At 45.2% G+C, this 22,513-nt stretch overlaps 1 protein-coding gene across 10 annotated transcripts in view; it reads right to left on the bottom strand.

The window, feature by feature from the left end:
• The window catches only part of LOC140651516 (macrophage immunometabolism regulator-like), a 71,999-nt gene that overhangs the window by 17,334 nt on the left and 32,152 nt on the right, over positions 1-22,513 (bottom strand). Inside the window, exons 1-2 of one of the 10 annotated variants that reach the window (XM_072861059.1) lie at positions 21,445-21,777; positions 20,698-20,857 (exon numbers count right to left, since the gene is read on the bottom strand). The exons of 4 other annotated variants lie outside the window; for them this stretch is intronic. The gene's annotated coding sequence lies outside the window, so the exon portion shown is untranslated. Of the gene's footprint in view, positions 1-20,697; positions 21,778-22,513 lie in introns of those variants that run through there. 5 more of the 10 variants (XM_072861069.1, XM_072861062.1, XM_072861068.1 and 2 more) reach the window with 5 other exon arrangements.

Raw genomic sequence — 22,513 nt, 5'->3', positions numbered from 1 at the left:
TTCATGCCCGTGATCAAAACTCCAGAAGCAGGGCAGGGCTATATTATCTATGACATGGAATGTATGCAGGAAAGCAGAACACATGTCCCGAACTACATTTTTGCCATGGAATTACACTGGATGCCCCTTGGGATGAAGAAGAAGGGGCAGAAAGGAAAACTGAAGGAGAATGGGAGTTTAAAGGGGACACATACCTGACTTGCAAGAAGAACTGAGTTACTATTGCTAACAAGATGTAAAAAGTCTGAGGGAGGCCTGCAGATCATACAGGAATGAGATTATGGTGAATACCCATTGCACATTCTATGAGAAAGAGGATGATGAAAAGGTGAAGGTTTATCGCCATATAGATCCATTTCAGTATACGACGCTGGCCTCTACTTGCATGTCCACATACTGGTTTATGTTCCTTAAATGTAACACGGTTGCACTCCTCCCTCCAGATGACTAGCACTGGAGGAAAAAAGATATCAATCCCCCTCTATTCAATAGCTTAAGTATGCAACTGAAAAGGCAAATATTCAAATCCTTCATGCATTACAAGGTGGTGAATATCAAGTAGGATCCTACTTATTGGGTGGCTATGCAGTCATTGATGGGGTGCCAACAGCTTTTTAATTTAATGGGTGCTTTTTCCATGGCTCTATCAAATGCTACCATGAAAATGACTGGAATCCTCTGGTGGGGGCCACCTTCAGATATTTGTATTGCACAACACAACAAAAAATGGACTACCTAAAGAGAGCAGATTTTAACATCAGATCTATATGGGAGCAGGAGTGGGTCACTATGACAATATCATATGGGGAGCTTGCAGAGTTCTTAGCCAGGACCAAACTGTGTGAAAGGCAAGATGCTAACTACAATATGACTTGCTTAGAAGAAGGAACACTACCTGAGACTATGAGCTTTTACCTCAGGGTCAATGTGACCTGAAGACCCAACCTAAGCCAGCTCTCACCAGCTGAGAACACCCCATACAGACAATAAAACAACAGAAGATTTGCCTTTCAAAAAAACCCAGGCATATAACCATGGCCAGAACCACAATTGACCAGAATCCAGGATAAACCCCCACACACACCTGCATGGGACATCGGTTTAGAACAATGAAGATGAACACACCACTGACCATATGTCTACACCACCTGCACGGGACAAGCACGTACTGATTCTGCATGGGACAAGTGCATACTGATTACACGAGCAATAGTAACTGATTAGCCCACCCCTTAACATGAGTAATTTGACTGGTCTACGCAACTGTATTGTAACATATTTAAACCCTACTTTCCTCTGTATCAGGGTCCTCCATGCATTAGGCTGGGGCACTGCTATGCGCGTACCTAAAATAAGATAATAAATTCCCTTGGTAATTTTATGCTAAGTGTCCTTGTCTCCCTCCTTGGCTGGCGAAGAACTGACTTTTATAACTGCCCACACTGTGCAGAGATGTACTTTTCGGCAGCAGGACAAATGCCATTTGTCTGTATTATGAAGAAGTCCCTGATGAAAAGATACATTACAATGATTTCACTAGTCTCTATCCCTTCATCAGCAAAATAAAACAATACCCTCTGGGGTACCCCAAAGTTATTTTTGATAATTTTGACAACTTGACAGCCTACTTCAGGATGGTCAAAGTAAAGGTGTGCCCGCCTTATAGGCTCTTTTTCCCTGTGCTTCCCGTGAGGGTAAATGGGAAGCTATATGTTTCCCCTGTGCCACACTTGTGCTGAAACCTGCCAGGCTCTCTGCACCCGCAGTGATGAAGAAAGAGCCCTTGTGGGTACCTGGTGTTCCCCAGAACTGAACAAGGCTCTGGAGAAGGGTACAGTGTTTGTGAAATCTATGAGGTTTGGCATTTTGAAAAGAGAGGCAGCAGCCTTTTCTCAGATTATATAAAACTCTACCTCTGTCAGTGTGCTGGTTTTGGCTGAGATAGAGTTAATTTTCTTTATAGTAGCTTGTATGGGGCTATGTTTTGGATTTGTGCTGAAAACAGTCTTGATAATACAGACATGTTTTAGTTGTTGCTGCACTGGTCAAGGACTTTTCAGCTTCCCATGCTCTGCCAGGTGCACAAGAAATGGGAGGGGACACAGCCAGGATAGTTGATCCAAACTGACCAAAGGGCTATTCCCTACCACATGACGTCATGCTCAGTATATAAAGCTGAGGAAGAAGAAGGAAGGGGGGACGTTCGGAGTGATGGAGTTTGTCTTCCCAAGTAACCTTTACGCGTGATGGAGCCCTGCTTTCCTGGAGATGGCTGAACACCTGCCTGCCCATGGGAAGTAGTGAATGAGTTCCTTGTTTTGCTTTGCTTGCGCGCGCAGCTTTTGCTTTCCCTATTAAACTGTCTTTATCTCAACCCACGAGTTTTCTCACTTTTACTCTTCTGATTCTCTTCCCCCATCCCACTGGAGGGGGAGTGAGCGAGCAGCTGTGTGGTGCTTAGTTGCCGGCTGGGGCTAAACCACAACAGCCAGAAGCAGGAACCTTCAGGCTGCACGGCCTGGTGCACAGATAATGATGATATGTTGAAGCTTACAGGCAGAAAGAAGGTGTCATTTTGTGGCCTGAACATATTAAGAAAACCCCTGCTGAAATGCCAAGTTGCAAAGCAGTTTTTCTCTGTGGAGAAAATTTGGACAGAGATCCAACCTACCCAACACCACCATAGTAAGAGAACCAGATGAGGTCTATGGTTACCTATTTTCTCTAGCTTATGATGTGTCTTCTTTTAATTTTATTGACAAGGATGTGGCCATTGTCTCATGGAAGAACGCCAAAGGACACATGACCCTGGAGCATAACACTAACATTTTTATACCTTGCTTCACCACAGCATATGTGCGTTTAGAGCTTTACAAATTCTTAGATGCCCTGCAAGACAATTGCCTTTATCATGACACAGACTGTGATATTCGTGAGTCGTCCATGGGATTGAAACCCACCCGCTCAGGCACTATTTAGGCAAGCTGACAAGCAAGTTGCTGCCAGATGAGAACATTACTGAGTTTGTGTCATCAGGCCCCAAATCCTACAGCTACGTGCAGTTTGAAGTAAAGTGTTGTTTAAAGGTTAAAGGCATCATTCTAAATGCAGCAAACAGAGAAAAGATCAATTTTGAGGCCCTGAAGGATCTCATGTTGGATTACGGCATAAATCCAGACAGTGATGACCTTAAAAAGATCATGATAGAGTAGCATTCTATCGTCAGGAACAAACAAGCGGACAATAGAAACCTGGCACCCCCGGAACATGCAGAAGGTGATCTACAACAAGAGTACTGACTAAAAATTTGAAAAGCCTCCCCTATGATTTTTTATCATGGACACGCACTGGATGCACCCCTTTTCTGCTATTCCAGCAGGGCCTAGCAACTGTGCAAAAAGTTATTTTGTAAAAAGTATTTTGGAGAATGTTGACTGCTTGCTCTCTGTTATGCCTGAGAATATTGTGTGGTGTTACAGATGTTGGCAACCGTTGTATCAGGAACCACTCTATAAATATCCTTTTATCTAATTTGTGGAGGACTTACCTGAAAGCCTTACTGATAGCCATTTATTTCTCCCTAATGAAGTAAATATGGTCATGATATATGATTTGATGAACTGCTTGCATGAGCAACGAAATTGAGAAAGCTTTTACTATGTGCATCACAGGTATCTTAGCATCCTGTACAGTGTCCAGAATTTTTTTGCCAGGGTAAAAAGAGCTGCGCCATCACCCTCAACACAAAATATATGGTGTTATTTAAGAACCCCCAAGATAATCTCTAGGTTGTGTCCCTAGCCAGGCAGATCTATCCTAGCAAGGCCTGGTTCTTTTTAGAAGTGTTTGAAGATGCTATGAAGGTACCTGTGGTGGGTTGACCGCAGCTGGAGGGTAAGCCCCCACCCAGTCGCTCGCTCACTCCCTGCCACAGCAGGATGGGGGAGAGAATTGGAACAGAAAAAGCAAGAAAAAAAAAAAAGTGGGTTGAGATAAAGATGGTTTAATAAATGAAGGGGGGAAAAAAAAAAAAACACAAGTGATGCAAAACCAATTACCTGCCACCAGCAGATTGATGCCCAGACAGTCCCCGAGCAATGGCTACTCTGGAAAAACTCTCCCCCCCCCCAGTTTTAATTCTGTGAATGACATTATATGGTATGGAATATCTCTTTGGTCAATTTGGGTCAGCTGTCCCGGCTGTGTCCCCTCTCAGCCTCTTGTCCACCCCTAGCCTACTTGCTGCAGGGGCAGAGTGAGAAACAGAGAAAGCCTTGACTCTGTGTAAGCACTGTTCATGAATAGCTAAAACATTGGCGTGTTATCAACGCTGTTTTGGTCACCAGTCTGAAACACAGCACCATAGGGGCTGCTATGAAGAAAATTAACTCCATTCAAGCTAAACCCAACCCCCATATGGTACCTGGTTGTCAATTAAAATGCTTCGACCCCTTAGGCTTTTAGGCTAAGAATTGGTCTTTTCCCACCAGAGTGCTGGTCATTTACATATTGGGAAAAAAAAGACCAGTTTCAGCACTGACTGACACCCTGTGTTGCTATCAGTACAGACTTGGGAGCATGATGTCCTACTGTCTGAAGAGTAACCTGTCCCTCCTGGAAGTGTTGATCCAGTTCTCCCCCCGGAAGAGGAAAGCAATACTCTACTGCTGATGACCTGATAAAGGTCATTTCTGAAATTGCGCTGAATACCTTGAAGGGGAACATTCCATTAACACCCCACCAGATACGCATTCTGAAAAAGGGGCACGAATTCATTAAAAGCCTGAGTAGTAAAAGTGTGTCCTTCAAAAGAAAGAAGCTACTGGTGAAGGAAGCTGGTGGCTTTATCGGTCCTCTTCTAAGTTTTGCTCTTCTGCTCATCAGGGGACTTTTGGTAAAGCAGCGATCGAATGTGCAGAAAAAAATTTATCTGGTGCCTGCAAACTCTTTGGAGCAGCTAAGGATGCCACTATTACCCAGGGAAGACATGATGGCTGATGCAGTCCACTCTTTGGATGCTGAAATGGGACATTCTCCAAAAACCAGTCTTGACAGCCTACAAGAAAGCTAAAGTGTATACAGTCACTCTTCAAAAGTACTTGGCACACATGAAGGAGACTGATCAGGAAAGGGGGGAAAAAACCCTCTTTTTCCAGAACAAAACAAGGCAGAAGCAGAAAAGCCCTTTGGGACTCCTGAGAACCCTGACCCTGTTGTCCAGGAAATGTTTGATAATGTGCATCCACGATATAGGAAGAATGCACAAGTGCTCTAATGTGAGCACCCAGAAAGATGGCCCGGTTAGAAGGGGAAAACTGCTGAACAAAGGAAAAAGCCTGCCAGCCTGGGAGCTGTGAGCCTGGGAACCCGGCCCTGAAACCAGAAACATCCTTGCAAAGTGCAGCTGGCCTCTTTGAAGTATAGCTGGGGTACCTAGAAACCAGAGACATCCTGAGATACCACCAACAAGCACAAAACCAAGAAACTGTAACTGCAACTTATCATCTGAGAAGGTGGAAACAGTAATAAACTGGTCCGAAACCATCAGACAGAGAAACAGAAAACATCATCACTGTTCCAGGTGAAAAATAGAAATTAACATCACCTACTGGTTGCATCCTACGCCCTCTTATATCTCTATAAGATAAAAAGGACTTAATTTTTATCCAAAATGGAGCTTCTCTCTCTGAGAACTTCCTGTGCTGCACATAATTTTCCTTTCCTAAACAGGTTGAATTCCGCATGAACTTTCTATGAGATCTTGGACTCTCACCGGAGACACCTGTCTGACTCCAGACTCTGTGACATGGATCATCTCTGAAATGAGACTCTGTCTGTTATCTTATTGGTCCCCCCTTGGCCCCACTTTTGGGGTTGGTTTGGTTTGTCCTCCCCACCTTTGAAATGGTTTGGCCCCTTCTGAAATCAAATTCACTTGATACTGGTATTATATATCCACAAAAGTAATCTATCATAAGTATATCAGCTATTATATTGTTGATAAGTTGCTTCACTAATGTTAAGTTTGTAGTAACCTGTAATAGTATATACCTCCTTGGTTGTTGCTGTTGTTGATTGTTCCTATATTATTAGTTGCTACTATTATTGACTGTTGCCATACTAATGATGATTGATATTATATTATTGATTGCTGATAGTAATTTGTAATAGCTTGATTATATATATTCACTTTATTAATCATAGGTAAACTTGCTAGTGGTGATTTGTGTGGTATTTGTGGTAATCTGTAACAAAGCAGAGAAATTTAGAGCATAAAAGCCTCTGTGTCCTTGTGTATTACGGAATCCAATGAAATGACAGTTGCGATCTCTACACATCTGCAGGGCAGGTAACCCTTTAGGTCATGACATGCTCCTAGGTAAACTAGAGCAACACAAGTCTATTTCATCTTGGGACAACCAAGGAAGTTTTGTATACAAAGGAGATGTCATCAGGGGGTCCAGCCTGCTTGACTTCGTACAAGGCATCCTTCAGACTTGTACCCCTTTGTCATGGTTTAGCCTCAGTTGGCAAGTAAGCACCACACAGCCGCTCGCTCACCCTCCCCATCCAGTGGGATGGGGGACAGAAACGGAAGAGCAAAAGTAAAAAGAATCACGGGTTGAGATAAGAACAGTTTAATAATTAAAATAAAATAAAATACAACAACAAAAACAACAATAATAATAATAAATGGTAATGATAAGGAAAACAACCATGGAAAGAGAGAGACAGAAAAAAAACCCAAGAAAAAAAACAAGTGATGCAACTGCTCACCACGCACCAACTGACGCCCAGCCAGTCCCCGAGCAGCGATCCCTGCCCCCCTGCCAGCTCCCCTCAATTTATATACTGAGCATGACGTCATATGGTATGGAATAGCCCTTTGGCCAGTTTGGCTATGCCCTCTCGCAGCTACCTGTGCACTTGGCAGAGCATGGGAAACTGAAAAGTCCTTGATTAGGGTAAGCACTACTTAGCAACAACGAAAACATCAGTGTGTTATCATCAACATTATTCTCATACTAAATCCAAAACACAGCACTATATTAGATACTAGGAAGAAAATCAACTCTATCCCAGTCGAAACCAGGACGGTATCCAGCCCTTATTCTATACAATCTACGCCATGCCCAGGTTCCACCCTTTCTAATACATTCCAAGAAAACACCACCACTTTCCCTGTCTTTTGATATATACACACAGATATCATTCCCTTGGTCTATGGGCCATCCCTCTAAAATGTCCATTGAGTTCATTTAGTCCATGACTATGGGCTCCATCTGTCATAACAATCTTTCAGGGCAGAAGAGATGGTGTGTGGTGTTGGATTGTTGCATGCTGAAGCCAGTTCTGGTTCCATCACTGCTGCAATTTGCTCAGTTTCATCAAAGTTCATTCTTCATTAATCTGGGTGATTCTTACTGTAATACTGTTGATATGGCATACAGCAACCATAAAAGTGATGACATACAGTATTATATAGCAATTAACATCATACCAATCAGTTCATTGGCTATTCTCACCCAAAATCAAATCCCCTTGAGGTACACAGCGGACTTCCCCATCCTTCCGCATTACCCACCAAGTGCACCCAGGTCCTTGAGCAAAAGCAATCCCACGAATGGGCTTGCCTTTGCCCGAGGCAGGAGTAACCCAGACTGTCTTCCCCAGCATGTTTTTTATGTGCACTACAGGGACCTTATCCCCTTCTGCAGTACCTAAAAGTTTTGATTGGGCAGGGCCAGCTCGATTGACAGATCCTCTAGTGTTGAGTAACCAGGTGGCCTTTGCTAAATGTGTATCCCAATGTTTGAATGTCCCACCACCCATTGCTCTCAGTGTAGTCTTTAACAGTCCATTGCATCAATCGATTTTTCCGGAGGCTGGTGCATGACAGGGGATGTAATATACCCACTCAATGCCATGCTATTTGGCCCAGGTGTCTATGAGGTTGTTTCAGAAATGAGTCCCGTTGTCTGACTCAATTCTTTCTGGGGTGCCACGTCACCATAGGACTTGCTTTTCAAGGCCCAGGATAGTGTTCTGGGCAGTGGCATGGGGCACAGGGTATGTTTCCAGCCATCCAGTGGTTGCTTCCACCATTGTAAGCACATAGCGCTTGCCTTGGCGGGTTTGTGGGAGTGTGATATAATCGATCTGCCAGGCCTCCCCATATAAATATTTCATCCATCGTCCTCCATACCACAGAGGCTTTAACCGCTTGGCTTGCTTGATTGCAGCGCATGTTTCACATTCATGGATAACCTGTGCAATAGTGTCCATGGTCAAGTCCACCCCTCAATCACAAGCCCATCTATATGTGGCATCTCTTCCTTGATGGCCTGAGGTATCATGGGCCCACCTAGCTATAAATAATTCACCCTTATGTTGCCAGTGTAGATCCACCTGAGCCACTTCAGTCTTAGCAGCTGTCCTGGTTTCAGTTGGGATAGAGTTAATTTTCTTCCTAGTAGCTGATATAGTGCTGTGTTTTGGATTTAGCATGAGAATAATGTTGATAACACACTGATGTTTTAGTTGTTGCTAAGTAATGTTTACACTAGTCAAGGACTTTTCAGCTTCCCATGCTCTGCCAGGCGCACAAGAAATGGGAGGGGGCACAGCCAGGATAGTTGATCTAAACAGACCAAAGGGCTATTCCATACCATATGACATCATGCTCAGTATATAAACTGGGGGGAGCTGGCCAGGGGGCAGTGATCGCTGCTCGGGGACTGGCAGGGCATCGGTCAGCAGGTGGTGAGCAGTTGTATCACTGTTTTTTTTTTTCCCTTGGGTTTTGTTCGTCGCTTGCTCTGTTGTTGTTTTCCTCCTCATTACAATTTATTATTATTATTATGTTCCAATTCTTAAACTGTTCTTATCTCCACTCACCACTTTTCTTACTTTTGCTCTTCCATTTCTGTCCCCTATCCCACTGGGGGGGAGGGTGAGCGAGTGGCTGTGTGGTACTGAATTGCCGACTGGGGCTAAACCACAACAGTCCTTTTTGGTGCCCAACGTGGGGCTCGAAGGGTTTGAGATAACAACAGATTAACCAGAGCATAATAAGGAATTTAGATCTGTTAGTAGTTGCAGGCCATGATATTGATTCATCTGTTCTTGATACTGGTTTATCTGATCTGCACCATGCTCATTTTTTTGCTGTACATGTTAAAGATCGGTGTTGGTTTTTGCAGTTCCCTGTGCTCTGCAGTGATTAGTGATGTTTTGCCTGGGAGATTTGTTACTAAAACAGTGACCTTGAGCTTGATTTGGTATCTGTGTTTTGTACTGAAGCCATTCCTGTACTTCGGGTACCACCTTATGGAGACAATTAGCAATTATACTTCTTCCTCTGAGAGGTTTTTTATGGAGGAAATACAAAATGGCACCTTCGCTACCTTCTTCTATGATGTTTCCTGCTTCATTACAATAACTTTTCAGTATCTTGAACATCCTTGGGTAGTTAAGATCCTTCTATTGGTATTGCTTGGCAATATTGTTTCGGTTTTGTCTAAGGTTAGTAGGCAATTTAGGAATATCATCCAGAGATCTGCCCCAAGGCCGGATAGTTATGAGTGGCAGGGTGTGTAGCATAGCATGGGCAAATGCCTAGGACAGTGGGCACCTCCAGTGTTTTGGAACTTCACCCCTGCACAATTGCAGAACCCTGAAAAATTAGTAGAATATTTGGAAAAAGTATGTTGTCACCCTGGCAATTCCAGAGAGACACAAATCACTGTAATGTGCTGGGGCCTGGCCCATGCCTACCGAGCCCTGTTCAACACTATTCAGAACCCTCAAGGATCTGGTGACTAAACAGCAGACACCACGGCTGCTCCAGCCCACCATTGCGAAAGGCACTGCGGTCACTCCAGCCCCACCTGCGACAGATAATGCAGTTGAACCAGGGAACCAACCCTTCTCAGTATCAGTCGCCCCTATACACAAGAAGAAATCTTGGAAGCGAAAGTCAGCTCGTTTAGAAAGAGAAGATGAAAGAGCAGGGCCATCACAGGGAGAGGAAGAGGAAGAACCATGGATGAGATGGAAACCACCCAGTCCCTATCCCTGAGTGAGCTGTGAGTTATGCGAAAAGATTTCAGCTGTCATCCAGGCGAGCACACTGTCACCTGGCTGCTCCGATGCTGGGATAGTGGGGCCAGTAGCCTGGAATTAGAGGGTAAGGAAGCCAAACAGCTGGGATCCCTTTCTAGGGAAGGGGGCATTGACAAAGCAATTGGAAAAGGGGAACCAGCCCTCAGCCTCTGGAGGTGACTCCTGTCAGCTATGAAGGAAAGATATCCCTTCAAGGAAGATGTTATATGTCACCTAGGCAAGTGGACCACAGTGGAGAGAGGTATCCAGTACCTGAGGGAATTAGCCATGCTGGAGGTGGTTTGTGGTGACCTGAACAATGAGCAGTTATCCAAAGATCCAGATGAAGTCCAGTGCACACGACCCATGTGGCGGAAGTTGGTACGGAGCGCACCAGTGTCGTGTGCCAACTCATTGGCAATACTGACCTGGAAAGACGGAGAGGGTCCAACAGTGGATGAAGCAGCTAGCCAGCTCCGTGAATACAAAGACAGTATCTCCTCCTCCCTTGTCTTGGCTGTGGAGAAACTGTCCTGGAAGGTCCAGCGACTTGAAGAATATAGGTCCTACTTTCCACCTGTATGGACCAGCATCTCAGCTATTAGGAGTCAGCATTCCTCTGCTCAAGAGAGAGCATATAGAGGGTACACACCATGGGGCACCCTGTGGTTTTACCTGCGTGACCACAGAGAGGACATGAGGAAGTGGAATGGAAAACCTACCTCAACCCTAGAGGCACGGGTATGTGAGCTGCAAGGAAAAACAATCACCAAAGGGGGTTCTTCCAGGAAAATTGCTGCTCCCGTTTCCAGTGGACAGTTCCCCAGAGTCAAAGGGCTGATCTTACTCTGGATTTGAATGAAGGAAGTCCTGACTCATATGTACAAGAAATGGGTAATGAATATTACGACCAGGATTAGGGAGGCCCTGCCTCCAGCCAGGTGGAGGAAAGGGACAACCAGGTTTACTGGACTGTGCAGATTTGATGGCCTGGCACATCAGACCCACAGGAGTATAAGGCTCTAGTGGACACCGGTGCACAGTGTACCCTAATGCCATCAAGCTATATAGGGGCAGAATCCATCTGTATTTCTGGAGTGGCAGGGGGATCCCAACAGCTGACTGTCTTGGAGGCCGAAGTGAGCCTAAGTGGGAATAAGTGGCAAAAGCACTCCATTGTGACTGGCCCAGAGGCCCCGTGCATCCTTGGCCTAGACTACCTCAGGAGAGGGTATTTAAAGGATCAAAAAGGGTACCGGTGGGCTTTTGGTATAGCTGCCTTGGAGACGGAGGAAATTAAACAGCTGTCCACCCTGCCCGGTCTTTCAGAGGACCCTTCTGTTGTGGGATTGCTGAGGGTCGAAGAACAACAGGTGGTGACTGCTACCACAACGGTGCACCGGAGGCAATATCGCACCAACCAAGACTCCCTGATTCCCATCCATAAGCTGATTCGTCGACTGGAGAGCCAAGGAGTGATCAGCAAGACTCGTTCACCTTTTAACAGTCCTATATGGCCAGTGCAAAAGTCTAATGGAGAGTGGAGACTAACAGTAGACTATCGTGGCCTCAATGAAGTCACGCCGCTGCTGAATTCTGCTGTGCCAGACATGCTGGAACTTCAATATGAACTGCAGTCAAAAGCAGCCAAGTGGCATGCTACAAGTGATATCACTAATGCGTTTTTCTCAATCCCTTTGGCAGCAGAGTGCAGGCCACAGTTTGCTTACACTTGGAGGGGCGTTCAGTACACTTGGAATCGACTGCCCCAGGGGTGGAAACACAGCCCTACCATTTGCCATGGACTGATCCAGACTGCACTGGAACAGGGGGAAGCTCCAGAACATCTGCAATACATTGATGACATCATTGTATGGGGCAATACAGCAGAAGAAGTTTTTGAGAAAGGGAAGAAAATAGTCCAGATCCTCCTGAAAGCCAGTTTTGCCATAAAACAAAATAAGGTCAAGGGACCTGCACAGGAGGTCCAGTTTTTAGGAATAAAATGGCAAGATGGACGTCGTCAGATCCCAATGGATGTGATCAACAAAATAACAGCCATGTCTCCACCAACTAGCAAAAAGGAAACACAAGCTTTCTTAGGCATTGTGGGGTTTTGGAGAATGCATATTCCCAATTACAATCTGATCGTAAGCCCTCTCTACCAAGTGACCCAGAAGAAGAATTATTTCAAATGCGGTCCCCAGCAATGACAAGCCTTTGAACAAATTAAGCGGGAGATAGTTCATGCAGCAGCCCTTGGGCCAGTCCGGGCAGGGCAAGATGTAAAGAATGTGCTCTACACCGCAGCCGGGGAGAATGGCCCTACCTGGAGCCTCTGGCAGAAAGCACCAGGGGAGACTCGAGGTCGACCCCTAGGGTTTTGGAGTCGGGGACACAGAGGATCTGAGGTCTGCTATACTCCAACTGAAAAACAGATATTGGCAGCATATGAAGGGGTTCGAGCTGCTTCGGAAGTGGTTGGTACTGAAGCACAACTCCTCCTGGCACCCCGACTGCCGGTGCTGGGCTGGATGTTCAAAGGGAGGGTCCCCTCTACACATCATGCAACTGATGCTACGTGGAGTAAGTGGGTCGCACTGATCACACAATAGGCTCGAATACGAAACCCCAGTCGCCCAGGAATCTTGGAACTAATCATGGACTGGCCAGAAGGCAAAGTTTTCGGAATATCACCAGAGGAGGAGGTGACGCGTGCTGAGGAGGCCCCACTGTACAATAAACTACCAGAAAATGAGAAGCAATATGCCCTGTTCACTGATGGGTCCTGTCGTATTGTAGGAAAGCATCGGAGATGGAAAGCTGCTGTATGGAGTCCTATATGACAAGTGGTAGAAACTGCTGAAGGAAAAGGTGAATCGAGCCAATTTGCAGAAGTAAAGGCCATCCAGTTGGCTTTAGACATTGCTGAACGAGAAAAGTGGCCAGTGCTCTATCTCTATACTGATTCATGGATGGTGGCCAATGCCCTGTGGGGGTGGTTACAGCAATGGAAGCAGAGCAACTGGCAGCGCAGAGGCAAACCCATCTGGGCTGCAGCACTGTGGCAAGATATTGCTGCCCGGGTAGAGAACCTGGTTGTAAAAGTACGTCACGTAGATGCTCATGTACCCAAGAGTCAGGCCACTGAGGAACATCAAAGCAACCAGCAGGTGGATCAGGCTGCTAAGATTGAAGTGGCTCAGGTGGATCTACACTGGCAACATAAGGGTGAATTATTTATAGCTAGGTGGGCCCATGATACCTCAGGCTATCAAGGAAGAGATGCCACATATAGATGGGTCGTGGTCGAGGGGTGGACTTGACCATGGACACTATTGCACAGGGTAGCCATGAATGTGAAACATGCGCTGCAATTAAACAAGCCAAGTGGTTAAAGCCTCTGTGGTATGGAGGACGATGGATGAAATATTTATATGGGGAGGCCTGGCAGATCGATTATATCACACTCCCACAAACCCGCCAAGGCAAGCGCTATGTGCTTACAATGGTGGAAGCAACCACCGGATGGCTGGAAACATATCCCGTGCCCCATGCCACCACCTGGAACACTATCCTGGGCCTTTAAAAGCAAGTCTTATGGTGACATGGCACCCCAGAAAGAATTGAGTCAGACAATGGGACTCATTTCCAAAACAACCTCATAGACACCTGGGCCAAATAGCATGGCATTGAGTGGGTATATCACATCCCCTGTCATGCACCAGCCTCCGGGAAAATTGAACGATACAATGGACTGTTAAAGACTACACTGAGAGCAATGGGTGGTGGGACATTCAAACATTGGGATACACATTTAGCAAAGGCCATCTGGTTAGTCAACACTAGGGGATCTGCCAATAGAGCTGGCCCTGTCCAATCAAAACTTTTATGTACTGCAGAAGGGGATAAGGTCCCTGTAGCGCACATAAAAAATATGCTGGGGAAGACAGTCTGGGTTACTCCTGCCTCGGGCAAAGGCAAGCCCATTCATGGGATTGCTTTTGCTCAAGGACCTGGGTGCACTTGGTGGGTAATGCGGAAGGATGGGGAAGTCCGCTGTGTACCTCAAGGGGATTTTATTTTGGGTGAGAATAGCCACCACCCACCGACCAACGCTCAGCCAGTTCCCGAGCAGCGATTGCTGCACCCTGGCCAGCTCTCCCCAGTTTATATACTGAGCATAACATCATATGGTATGGAATAGCCGTTTGTCCAGTTTGGCTATGCCCCCTCCCAGCTTCTTGTGCAGCTGGCAGAGCATGGGAAGCTGAAAAGTCCTTGACTTGTGTAAACATTACTTAGCAACAACTAAAACATCAGTGTGTTATCAACATTATTCTCATCCTAAATCCGAAACACAGCACTATACCAGCTACTAGGAAGAAAATTAAGTCTACCCCAGCCGAAACCAGGACACCCTTCTAGCCTGAGAACACCTAAAAGCTGGCATGTTTTTATGAAAGTCATGGCTGCAGTGAATGTCCAGTCTTCTGCTATGGGTCATACAGCAATCCGGGATCTCTTGGAACAACTAAAAGTGAGAGAGGTGGACCAAGATGCACCACACACACAACCTAAGAAGAGAAAGATACCCAAAGCAAGCCCAGTGGCTCACCCTGTAAAATTTACTGTTGAAAATAAATATTCATAAAATCCTTAAACTTTGTTGTCTGTAGCGTCCATTTAAAAAAAAAAACATATGGGGGGTGTGGGATAATGGCTGAGGTGACTTAATTAGAACTTATATTCACACTTTTAGGTAAGGCACCTAAAAAAAGGCACCTTTTAGCAGCTTCAAAAAGGGGATTTATATCCCCAAAGCTTCCCACCTCCCCAGAAGCACAGTAAATCTCTTAACAGAAGTGGCATTGTAGACATGTCTACTGACATGCTGCTACTACACACATGTATGAAAGGAAACACTGGACAATCAATTTAACTCAAGTACAAAGAAACTTTGTTAACAGGGTATGAGGGGACTTGGTTGCCATTCAAGACTTCTCCCCCTTGAACATCACTGTCACTTCTATGCCCTTTCTCCTTTCTTCAGCTGCTATAGGCCCAGACAAAACACACAAACAGATAATAGTACAATTTGACTTCTCCCTCCTCAGTCAGCTGGAGCTGTTTGATATGTTCTATAAAGCTATCATCAACCTAAGGACAAGGAAAGACATAGCACCAGCCTGCACCCCATAATGGTCTCAGGTAGCTGCAAGATGCCCCCCCCAACCACGGGCAAAAGGAGCTCCCCCAACACCACCATCACCCACCCTCTGTGATACTCACCTCAAATTCTAGTTTGTGATTCATGGGCCCATTGGCCAGTTCTGGTTCACATGGTCTTTTTAATGAATCCCTTAGGGTCTTTTCCTTACTGTCCCCATGAATGTGTTCTTCTAAAGTTCACATTTTGTTCTGGCTGTCCAATTTCATGACTAGTGTTGCCTGTGCCTTGCAGGACCACGCAAAACCTAAAGTTTGCCCCAGTAACACTACATGGTCATCCTGTTGGGCTGGCCCAAATACAGAGGCCTCTCACTCCAGCTCAAAGGATTGGTCTCTTCTTTGCACGTGACAGGGTTCTCCTTGGTGGGCCTCCTAGGAGGGGTTGGTAGCCCTTCGGCACATTCAGACTTATTCATGCCCCCTCCATCCTTTTGGTGCCCCTCCACCCTCATGAAGTCCCCACCCCAGACATGTTAGGGCTTGTTCTGTAGCCTTTTAAAGTGGGGGACCCCAAACCTGCCTTTTACTCTTGTTTGCTTTCTATTCGCATTTAAACTTTAATTACTCATGCCATTAGCTCTTATTAAAGAATATTTTAGACATTTTATACCTATGCTTTTACAGATATAATTTCTATATCTCTAATCATGTATATATACACACACATATAGAAACATAAGTATATTAAATATTGCATCTATATAAATATCTATTTAAAACATATATAGAAATTTATATAAGGAGTGTGCTAATGTTTATATTTTTATATCTGAGCCCTTCCTGATGCAAAGGAAACAGGTAGCCAATCAGGGAGATCTGAGAATATGTGGGTATGACTGTCAAAAATAGCTGTCAGCCAATCACAAAGCAGTGTGAAAACACATGGGGAACAACATTGTCAAAAGTGGGGGGCTTCCTTTTCTGTCATGCTTCTGGGTACGCTGGTAGGGGCAGCTAGTTCTGCCAGCCAATCATAGGGCTGTCTGAAAACACATGGGTATGACAGTATCAAGAAATAGCTGTCAGCAAATCTCAGAACAGTATGAAAACACGTGGGTTATGATGTTTAACAAAATGGTGGTCCCCTGCACATTTAGGGGAAGGGTTTTCCTGGCCTGATTTATTTCTGGGTAAACTGGTAGGGGTTGCTGGTCCTGCCAGACAATCACAACAGATGACATTACCAGAAGAGGGGAGTGACTTTTGGTGGGCCAGAACCATCATATATGAACATTTTCCCCCATACACTACATTACTAAGTTGATGCTCCTAACCAACATCAAGATAGCTGTTTGCTATTACTCATCACTAAACTAGGACACATGTAAAAAGTTGATACATACATAGTGTAAAAGTAAAACATTGTTTCTCTAGTTAGTAACAATTCAAAACAGTAAGTTAAAAAGTTTTTCATTGTTATTGCATTTTATTTTTCCACATCTTTTACTTTCATCTTCTCATCAATTGAAAATTAAGTTTAACTTTCAAAGTCATCTTCCCAACATCTTCCCATCTTCCAAGTCAACATCCCAGTTTCAGGATAGTTGACTTGGGGGAAAAAAAACAACTGACTTGTCAGAAAACATTCAATTGACTTCATTTAATAAAGACAGAAGGAGAAAGCTAGAGTTTTAATGTATTACAAATTTCACTGAATAAATACTGCTTTTTTTTTTTCTTTAAAAACTAAATGCTAATAGCAGTAAAGGTCTTCACCACTTTTATGTTGGACAAGAAACATGTTTGGTAGTAAATTATGTTGTCATGCCTGAAAATACAGATATGCAGAAATTATTTTGAAACTATCAAACTAAACAAAAGCTATATTATACTCAGCCTTTTTCTAGGGACAGCTATTCAAAGACAGACACTATTTTTAAATAAGACTTACTCTTGAAGTTATTAGGGAAAAAAATATCATGTTTAATCAACACAGTTTACTTTGGGGTTTTTGGAGGAGGGTTTTTTGGATGTGTGTGTCCCAACTGAAGCACTTGAAATAACTAGTTCTTTGTCTTAATGCAATTGTGGTGGGTTAACCTTGGCTAGATGCCAGGTGCCCACCAAGCCACTCTATCACTCCCCCTCCTCAACTGGACAGGGGAGAAAAAATATGACGAAAGGGTAGTGGGTCAAGATAAAGGAGATCACTCAGCAATTACCATCACAGGCAAAACAGACTCAACTTGGGGAAATTAATTTCATTTATTGCAAATCAAACATCAGAGTAGGATAATGAGAAATAAAAACAAATCTAAAAAACACCTTCCCCCCACCCCTCCCTTCTTCTCAGGCTCAACTTCACTCCCAGCTTCTCTACCTCTTCCCCCCAAGTGGTGCAGGGGGATGGGGAATGGGGGTTGCGGTCAGTTCATCACATGTTGTCTTTGCTGCTCCTTCCTCCTCACACTCTTCCCCTGCTCCAGCATGGGGTCCCTCCTATGGGAGGCAGTCCTTCACAAACTGCTCCAGCACAGGTTCCTTCCATGGGGTGCAGTCCTTCAGGAACAGACTGCGCCAGCATGGGTCCCCCATGGGGTCACAAGTCCTGCCAGCAAACCTGCCCCTGCATGGGCTCCTCTCTCTCTCTCTCCATGGGGTCACAGGTCCTGCCAGCAGCCTGCTCCAGCACAGGCTCTCCACAGGGTCACAGCCTCCTTTGGGCACATCCACCTGCTCTGGTGTGGGGTCCTCCATGGGCTGCAGGTGAATATCCGCTCCACCATTAACCTCCATGGGCTGCAGAGGTACCACAGTCTTCACCACGGTCTCTGTTCCAGTGCTTGGAGCACCTCCTCCCCCTCCTTCTTCACTGACCTTGGTGTCTGCAGAGTTGTTTCTCTTACGTATTCTCACTCCTCTCTTCTGGCTGCTGTTGTGCAGCAGTTTTTTTCCCCTTCTTAAATATGTTATCACAGAAGCCCTACCACCGCCACTGACTGGCTCAACTTTGGCCAGCAGTGGGTCCATCTTGGAGCTGGCTGGCACTGGCTCTATCAGACATAGGGGAAGCTTCTAGCAGCTTCTCACAGAAGCCACCCCTGTAGCCCCCCCACTACCAAAACCTTGCCACACAAACCCAATACAGTGACATAATCTGCAGCAGGTACTGTTTCTTGGAAAGGTGCGTCTCATCTCACTTACCCCATCCACACTTCAGAAGGTCACTTCCTCAAGCTTACTAAAACTATGTAATAGAATGACTTCAAGTTTTACTCTCTGCCTCCTTCTCAAATGTCCCTCCCCATACTTAAATGCTATCTAAAAATTAGTGTTTGTTTACATGCAATGCCAGTACAGGACAAACATTAATATAAGTCCAACAGCTCACTCAAATATAATAAATATGATTTACACTTATAAGTAGTGCCAAGAGAAAACAGTGTCAGAGTCATTTAGATTGGAAGGGACCTTTTAAAGATCATCTAGTCCAACCCCCCTGCCATGGGCAGGGACGTCTTTCACTAGATCAGGTTGCTCAAAGCCCCATCCAACCTGACCTTGAACACTTCCAATGACTGGCCAAACATTGACCAGGAATACTCAGTTCATCTGACTTTACCATAATATATTGCATTTGCATCTGATTATGCAAGCCTGGTGACAAGACAGGCAGCATATGGTTGGTCAAAGATGAAGAGATTACAAAGAAAACCATGCTACAATGCCAGTACAATCATACAATAATTTAATTTCAATGATCACACAGCCATTGTCCACTTCTCTCAATTTCAGAGTCACTGCAAGTACCACCCCCTCCTCCATCCTCATAACCACTCTCTCAAAAAACAACAAACAAGAAAACCCCAAAACACCAACATACCACATAAGACAGAATATGTTTCAAAATACACCAACAGCAGCAACATTAAGTTGGGTGGTGGGAAAAGAAGTTTTCAACAAGGGAAACAACAGGGGAAAAGGAGGAGAGGAAAAAAAAAAAAACAAACCCCCCACCAATGCTGCACACCTCTATTCCTTGCACCTCTTTATGGGAATGTTCCAAGGAATTCTACTGTATTCAGAGCAATGTCAGAAGGCAGCCAACTACTGGTAGAAGCAGCAAGTCATTCTCCCATCACAGACCTTCTCCATCATTCCTACTGAGATCTGCTTAACTGCAGTCTTCTAAAATTAATTCATTTCTACATGCAGCTATGCAAGCATGTATGTACAGTGATGTACAGCACCACCCTAGACAGACACCTTAACAAGCCATGTTCACAGAAAACATATACTAATATACATTATTTGCTATTTTCTGTGCAATAGGTACACATGCACTTTCACTTATGTCAGCTAAAACCCTACATGAAATTGCATATAAATAATAACTAGATAAGAAAAATTAAGACCAAGACTATTTTCCTACATAGCTGTAGGACACTTGAAACATTAGTACTTTAACTGTTCAGAGACACCCCCTTCCCAATATCTTAATAGGCAAAAGAAACCTGCCAATAAACCAAAACCACTTAGCAAGCTTCATATTCTGTAAAGCAACATTTTAATCTACATTAGAGTGCACAAATGCAATCTGTGAGTATCATGGGTGATATAACTGACATTTAAACAGAGCTTTGACTCTCCATTTACCTTTCACTTAAAAAACCAAACCCATCACCTTTTACTACAGTGCAATATAAAATTACCCATAGAAAGCTGGGCACTAGTATACCTTGTTACTATTAGACTGAATAGTAAGGTTATAGTCAGGTTTAGCACTTGTATAAGAGTATTAAGAATGGTATAATTGGGACTGCTGTTGGTTGTAAGTTGCAACTTAAAAGAATTAAGCAGTTATGAACAGATACAGGTGCTAACATATGTTAATTCTGGCTTTCCCACCAGTTTAGACTTAACAATAGCTGGTGCAAAAAATACACTTGATCAATCTAACTACAAGCTTAAGGATTTACATAAAAATTCCCAAGTTTTCTGCACAGAGGTATCAGAATTAATACCTTTTTTCCCCTCCTAGATTTGCCAGAACAGCTTAATTGCTCTGCTCTTCACTGCTTAATTCTTATTTCCATTATGTTTTAAAGCATTTATAGGAAGAGAAGAAAATGTGAGTCAGGAGAGAACACAGGGCAAAACAGGCTTGCAGACCCTTCCACTGTGGCAGGAAGAGTTCACCAAATTCATTCCTGTCTTGCTGACAACACTATAATAGCAAGTACAGAGATAGGAACTCTACTCAGAGAAAAGGGAAGTGAAAACATATATATCAGGATCTCCGTGCTGCAGGAGAAAATCCTATCTAGATAAGAGCACCGGTAACTGCAAGGGCTCAAGAAGCACCGTGCAGCTATGAGAGGACGGCTGCTCAGCCACATGAAGAACGTGTCTGCTACCTACCCTGCACCCCTTGCCCCACGTAACCGTATTTCAGACGCCTCCTGACCGCTGGCTGCCTGGTCTCACGGCGCGGCCCCGGAGTGATCGAGGTCTATTCGAGAAGCGACTTCAAAAACAGGGAGCAGCTAGCGGAAGCTGCCAGCCCTGCCGTGGAGCTCAGCTGCGTTACAAGGGGGCAGCGGCGTTACCGTCTCCTGCTGAAGCGCCAAGCGCGAGCGCACCCCACCCCCACCGCTGCCGCACGCGGAAGCGTAACGCTGCACTAAGTGGATCGCCAGCTCCCTGCGCTCAGCACCCTGACGCGACAGGAAATCCGCAGTTAACGCCGCGGCCCAGCCAGTACACGCGCACCCGCCTGCCCGCGGCCCGACAGCCGGGAAGCACACACACTCCGAGCCGCACATCTGTGTGATTTAATCGCACCGCCCCAGCGGGCCCCACGGGGGACGCAGCCTCACACGACCTTCGCGAACAATGCTAGGCACCCCACTACCGCCACTCCGCAACACCGCCCACTGGCGCTTTACAGCACCCGCCCGCCGCCCTTCGGTCCCACCGCACGGCACCTTTCCCGCCAGCCCCCACAGCACCTTGGCCAGCCGCGCAGTGCGCTAAAGTCTGCCCGGCTTCCCACGGCCCCTCCCCAGATACCACCCGTCACCCGCGCTCCAGCAGGTACAGGCAGGGCCGCGGAGCCCGAACTGCAACCTCGTCGGCTCAGCGAACCGACGCCGATACCACTCCCACCTCCTACCAGGGGTCCAGGGCGGCAGAACTCCGACACGCAGCGAGAATAGGCAACAAGGCTCAGAGTACAATGCAGTCTACTACGCTCGTTAGGCCTAAGGGTGAAAATAAATCCCCCTCCCCTGCGCTCGCGGCCCGTGGGGTAATGGATGCTTCCAGCCAATCACAACAGACCATGTGACTGACAGAGGGGCGTGACATCCGGAGCAAATGGTACAACTGGCTGTCTGCAGGGGCGGGTATTTCACCAGAAACTGGGGCACTTGTCATTTCTTATCTTGGCTAAAAGTTGTCCCTGTACTACTCGCATATATATATATCATGCATACTTGGAAATTCCATTTTTCTTTTGCTGTCACCAAAACATGCTGTTGGAATTATGTACTTATAGAGCAAAGGTTTTTGGAAATAATTATTGTCAATGTTCAATAAAAAAGGTGAAATATTTAGTTGAAAGGGAAAAGTCAGGTTAAAACTGAGCTATGTAAGAGTATCTACAAAGGTGCCACATTGCACTATCTAGAGCAGGGGCAGCTAGCCTATAGACCTTGACCTGTATGCAGCTTACTGGCTCTTCCAGTGCAAGCTGGTTATCCTGCTGTATGCACTGGTAGCCCCAGATTACACACACAGTGGTGAGGAGTTGTCTCCCACCAAATTGTGCCCAGAGTCACCCTCTCAATTTTCTACATGGTTGTTCATAACCATATGACAATTTTGTATTCAGCTGAAGGGGCTTAAAAAATGTCACTTCACTATGCTCTTGAAGGTCCCCTAGAATAGTCACAGATACAGACAGATACCATGTTTGCAGAGACGGAAAAGGGGGGAAAAGTCACAGCAAGACTAAAACTAGAGATAAAGCTCATGAAAGGTACCAAGGAATTGTAGACATTCTTCACCAACTCCTGCTATTCCTTGAGATGGATACAAAACTATTCTAAGACACAAAAAAGCAAATAAAATATTAAACTGTTGCATCGCGTGGAGCAACATTCAGATGGAGCAAGAACAAAATTTAACACAGATTTTTTTTCAAAATTAAACAAAAGAAAATAAAATTATGCAT

Source organism: Ciconia boyciana, chromosome 4 (assembly GCF_034638445.1).
Source record: "Ciconia boyciana chromosome 4, ASM3463844v1, whole genome shotgun sequence".
Lineage (NCBI taxonomy): Eukaryota > Metazoa > Chordata > Aves > Ciconiiformes > Ciconiidae > Ciconia > Ciconia boyciana.
Note: the sequence above shows the minus strand (reverse complement) of the source record. Positions and strands in the feature narration are given on the sequence as shown.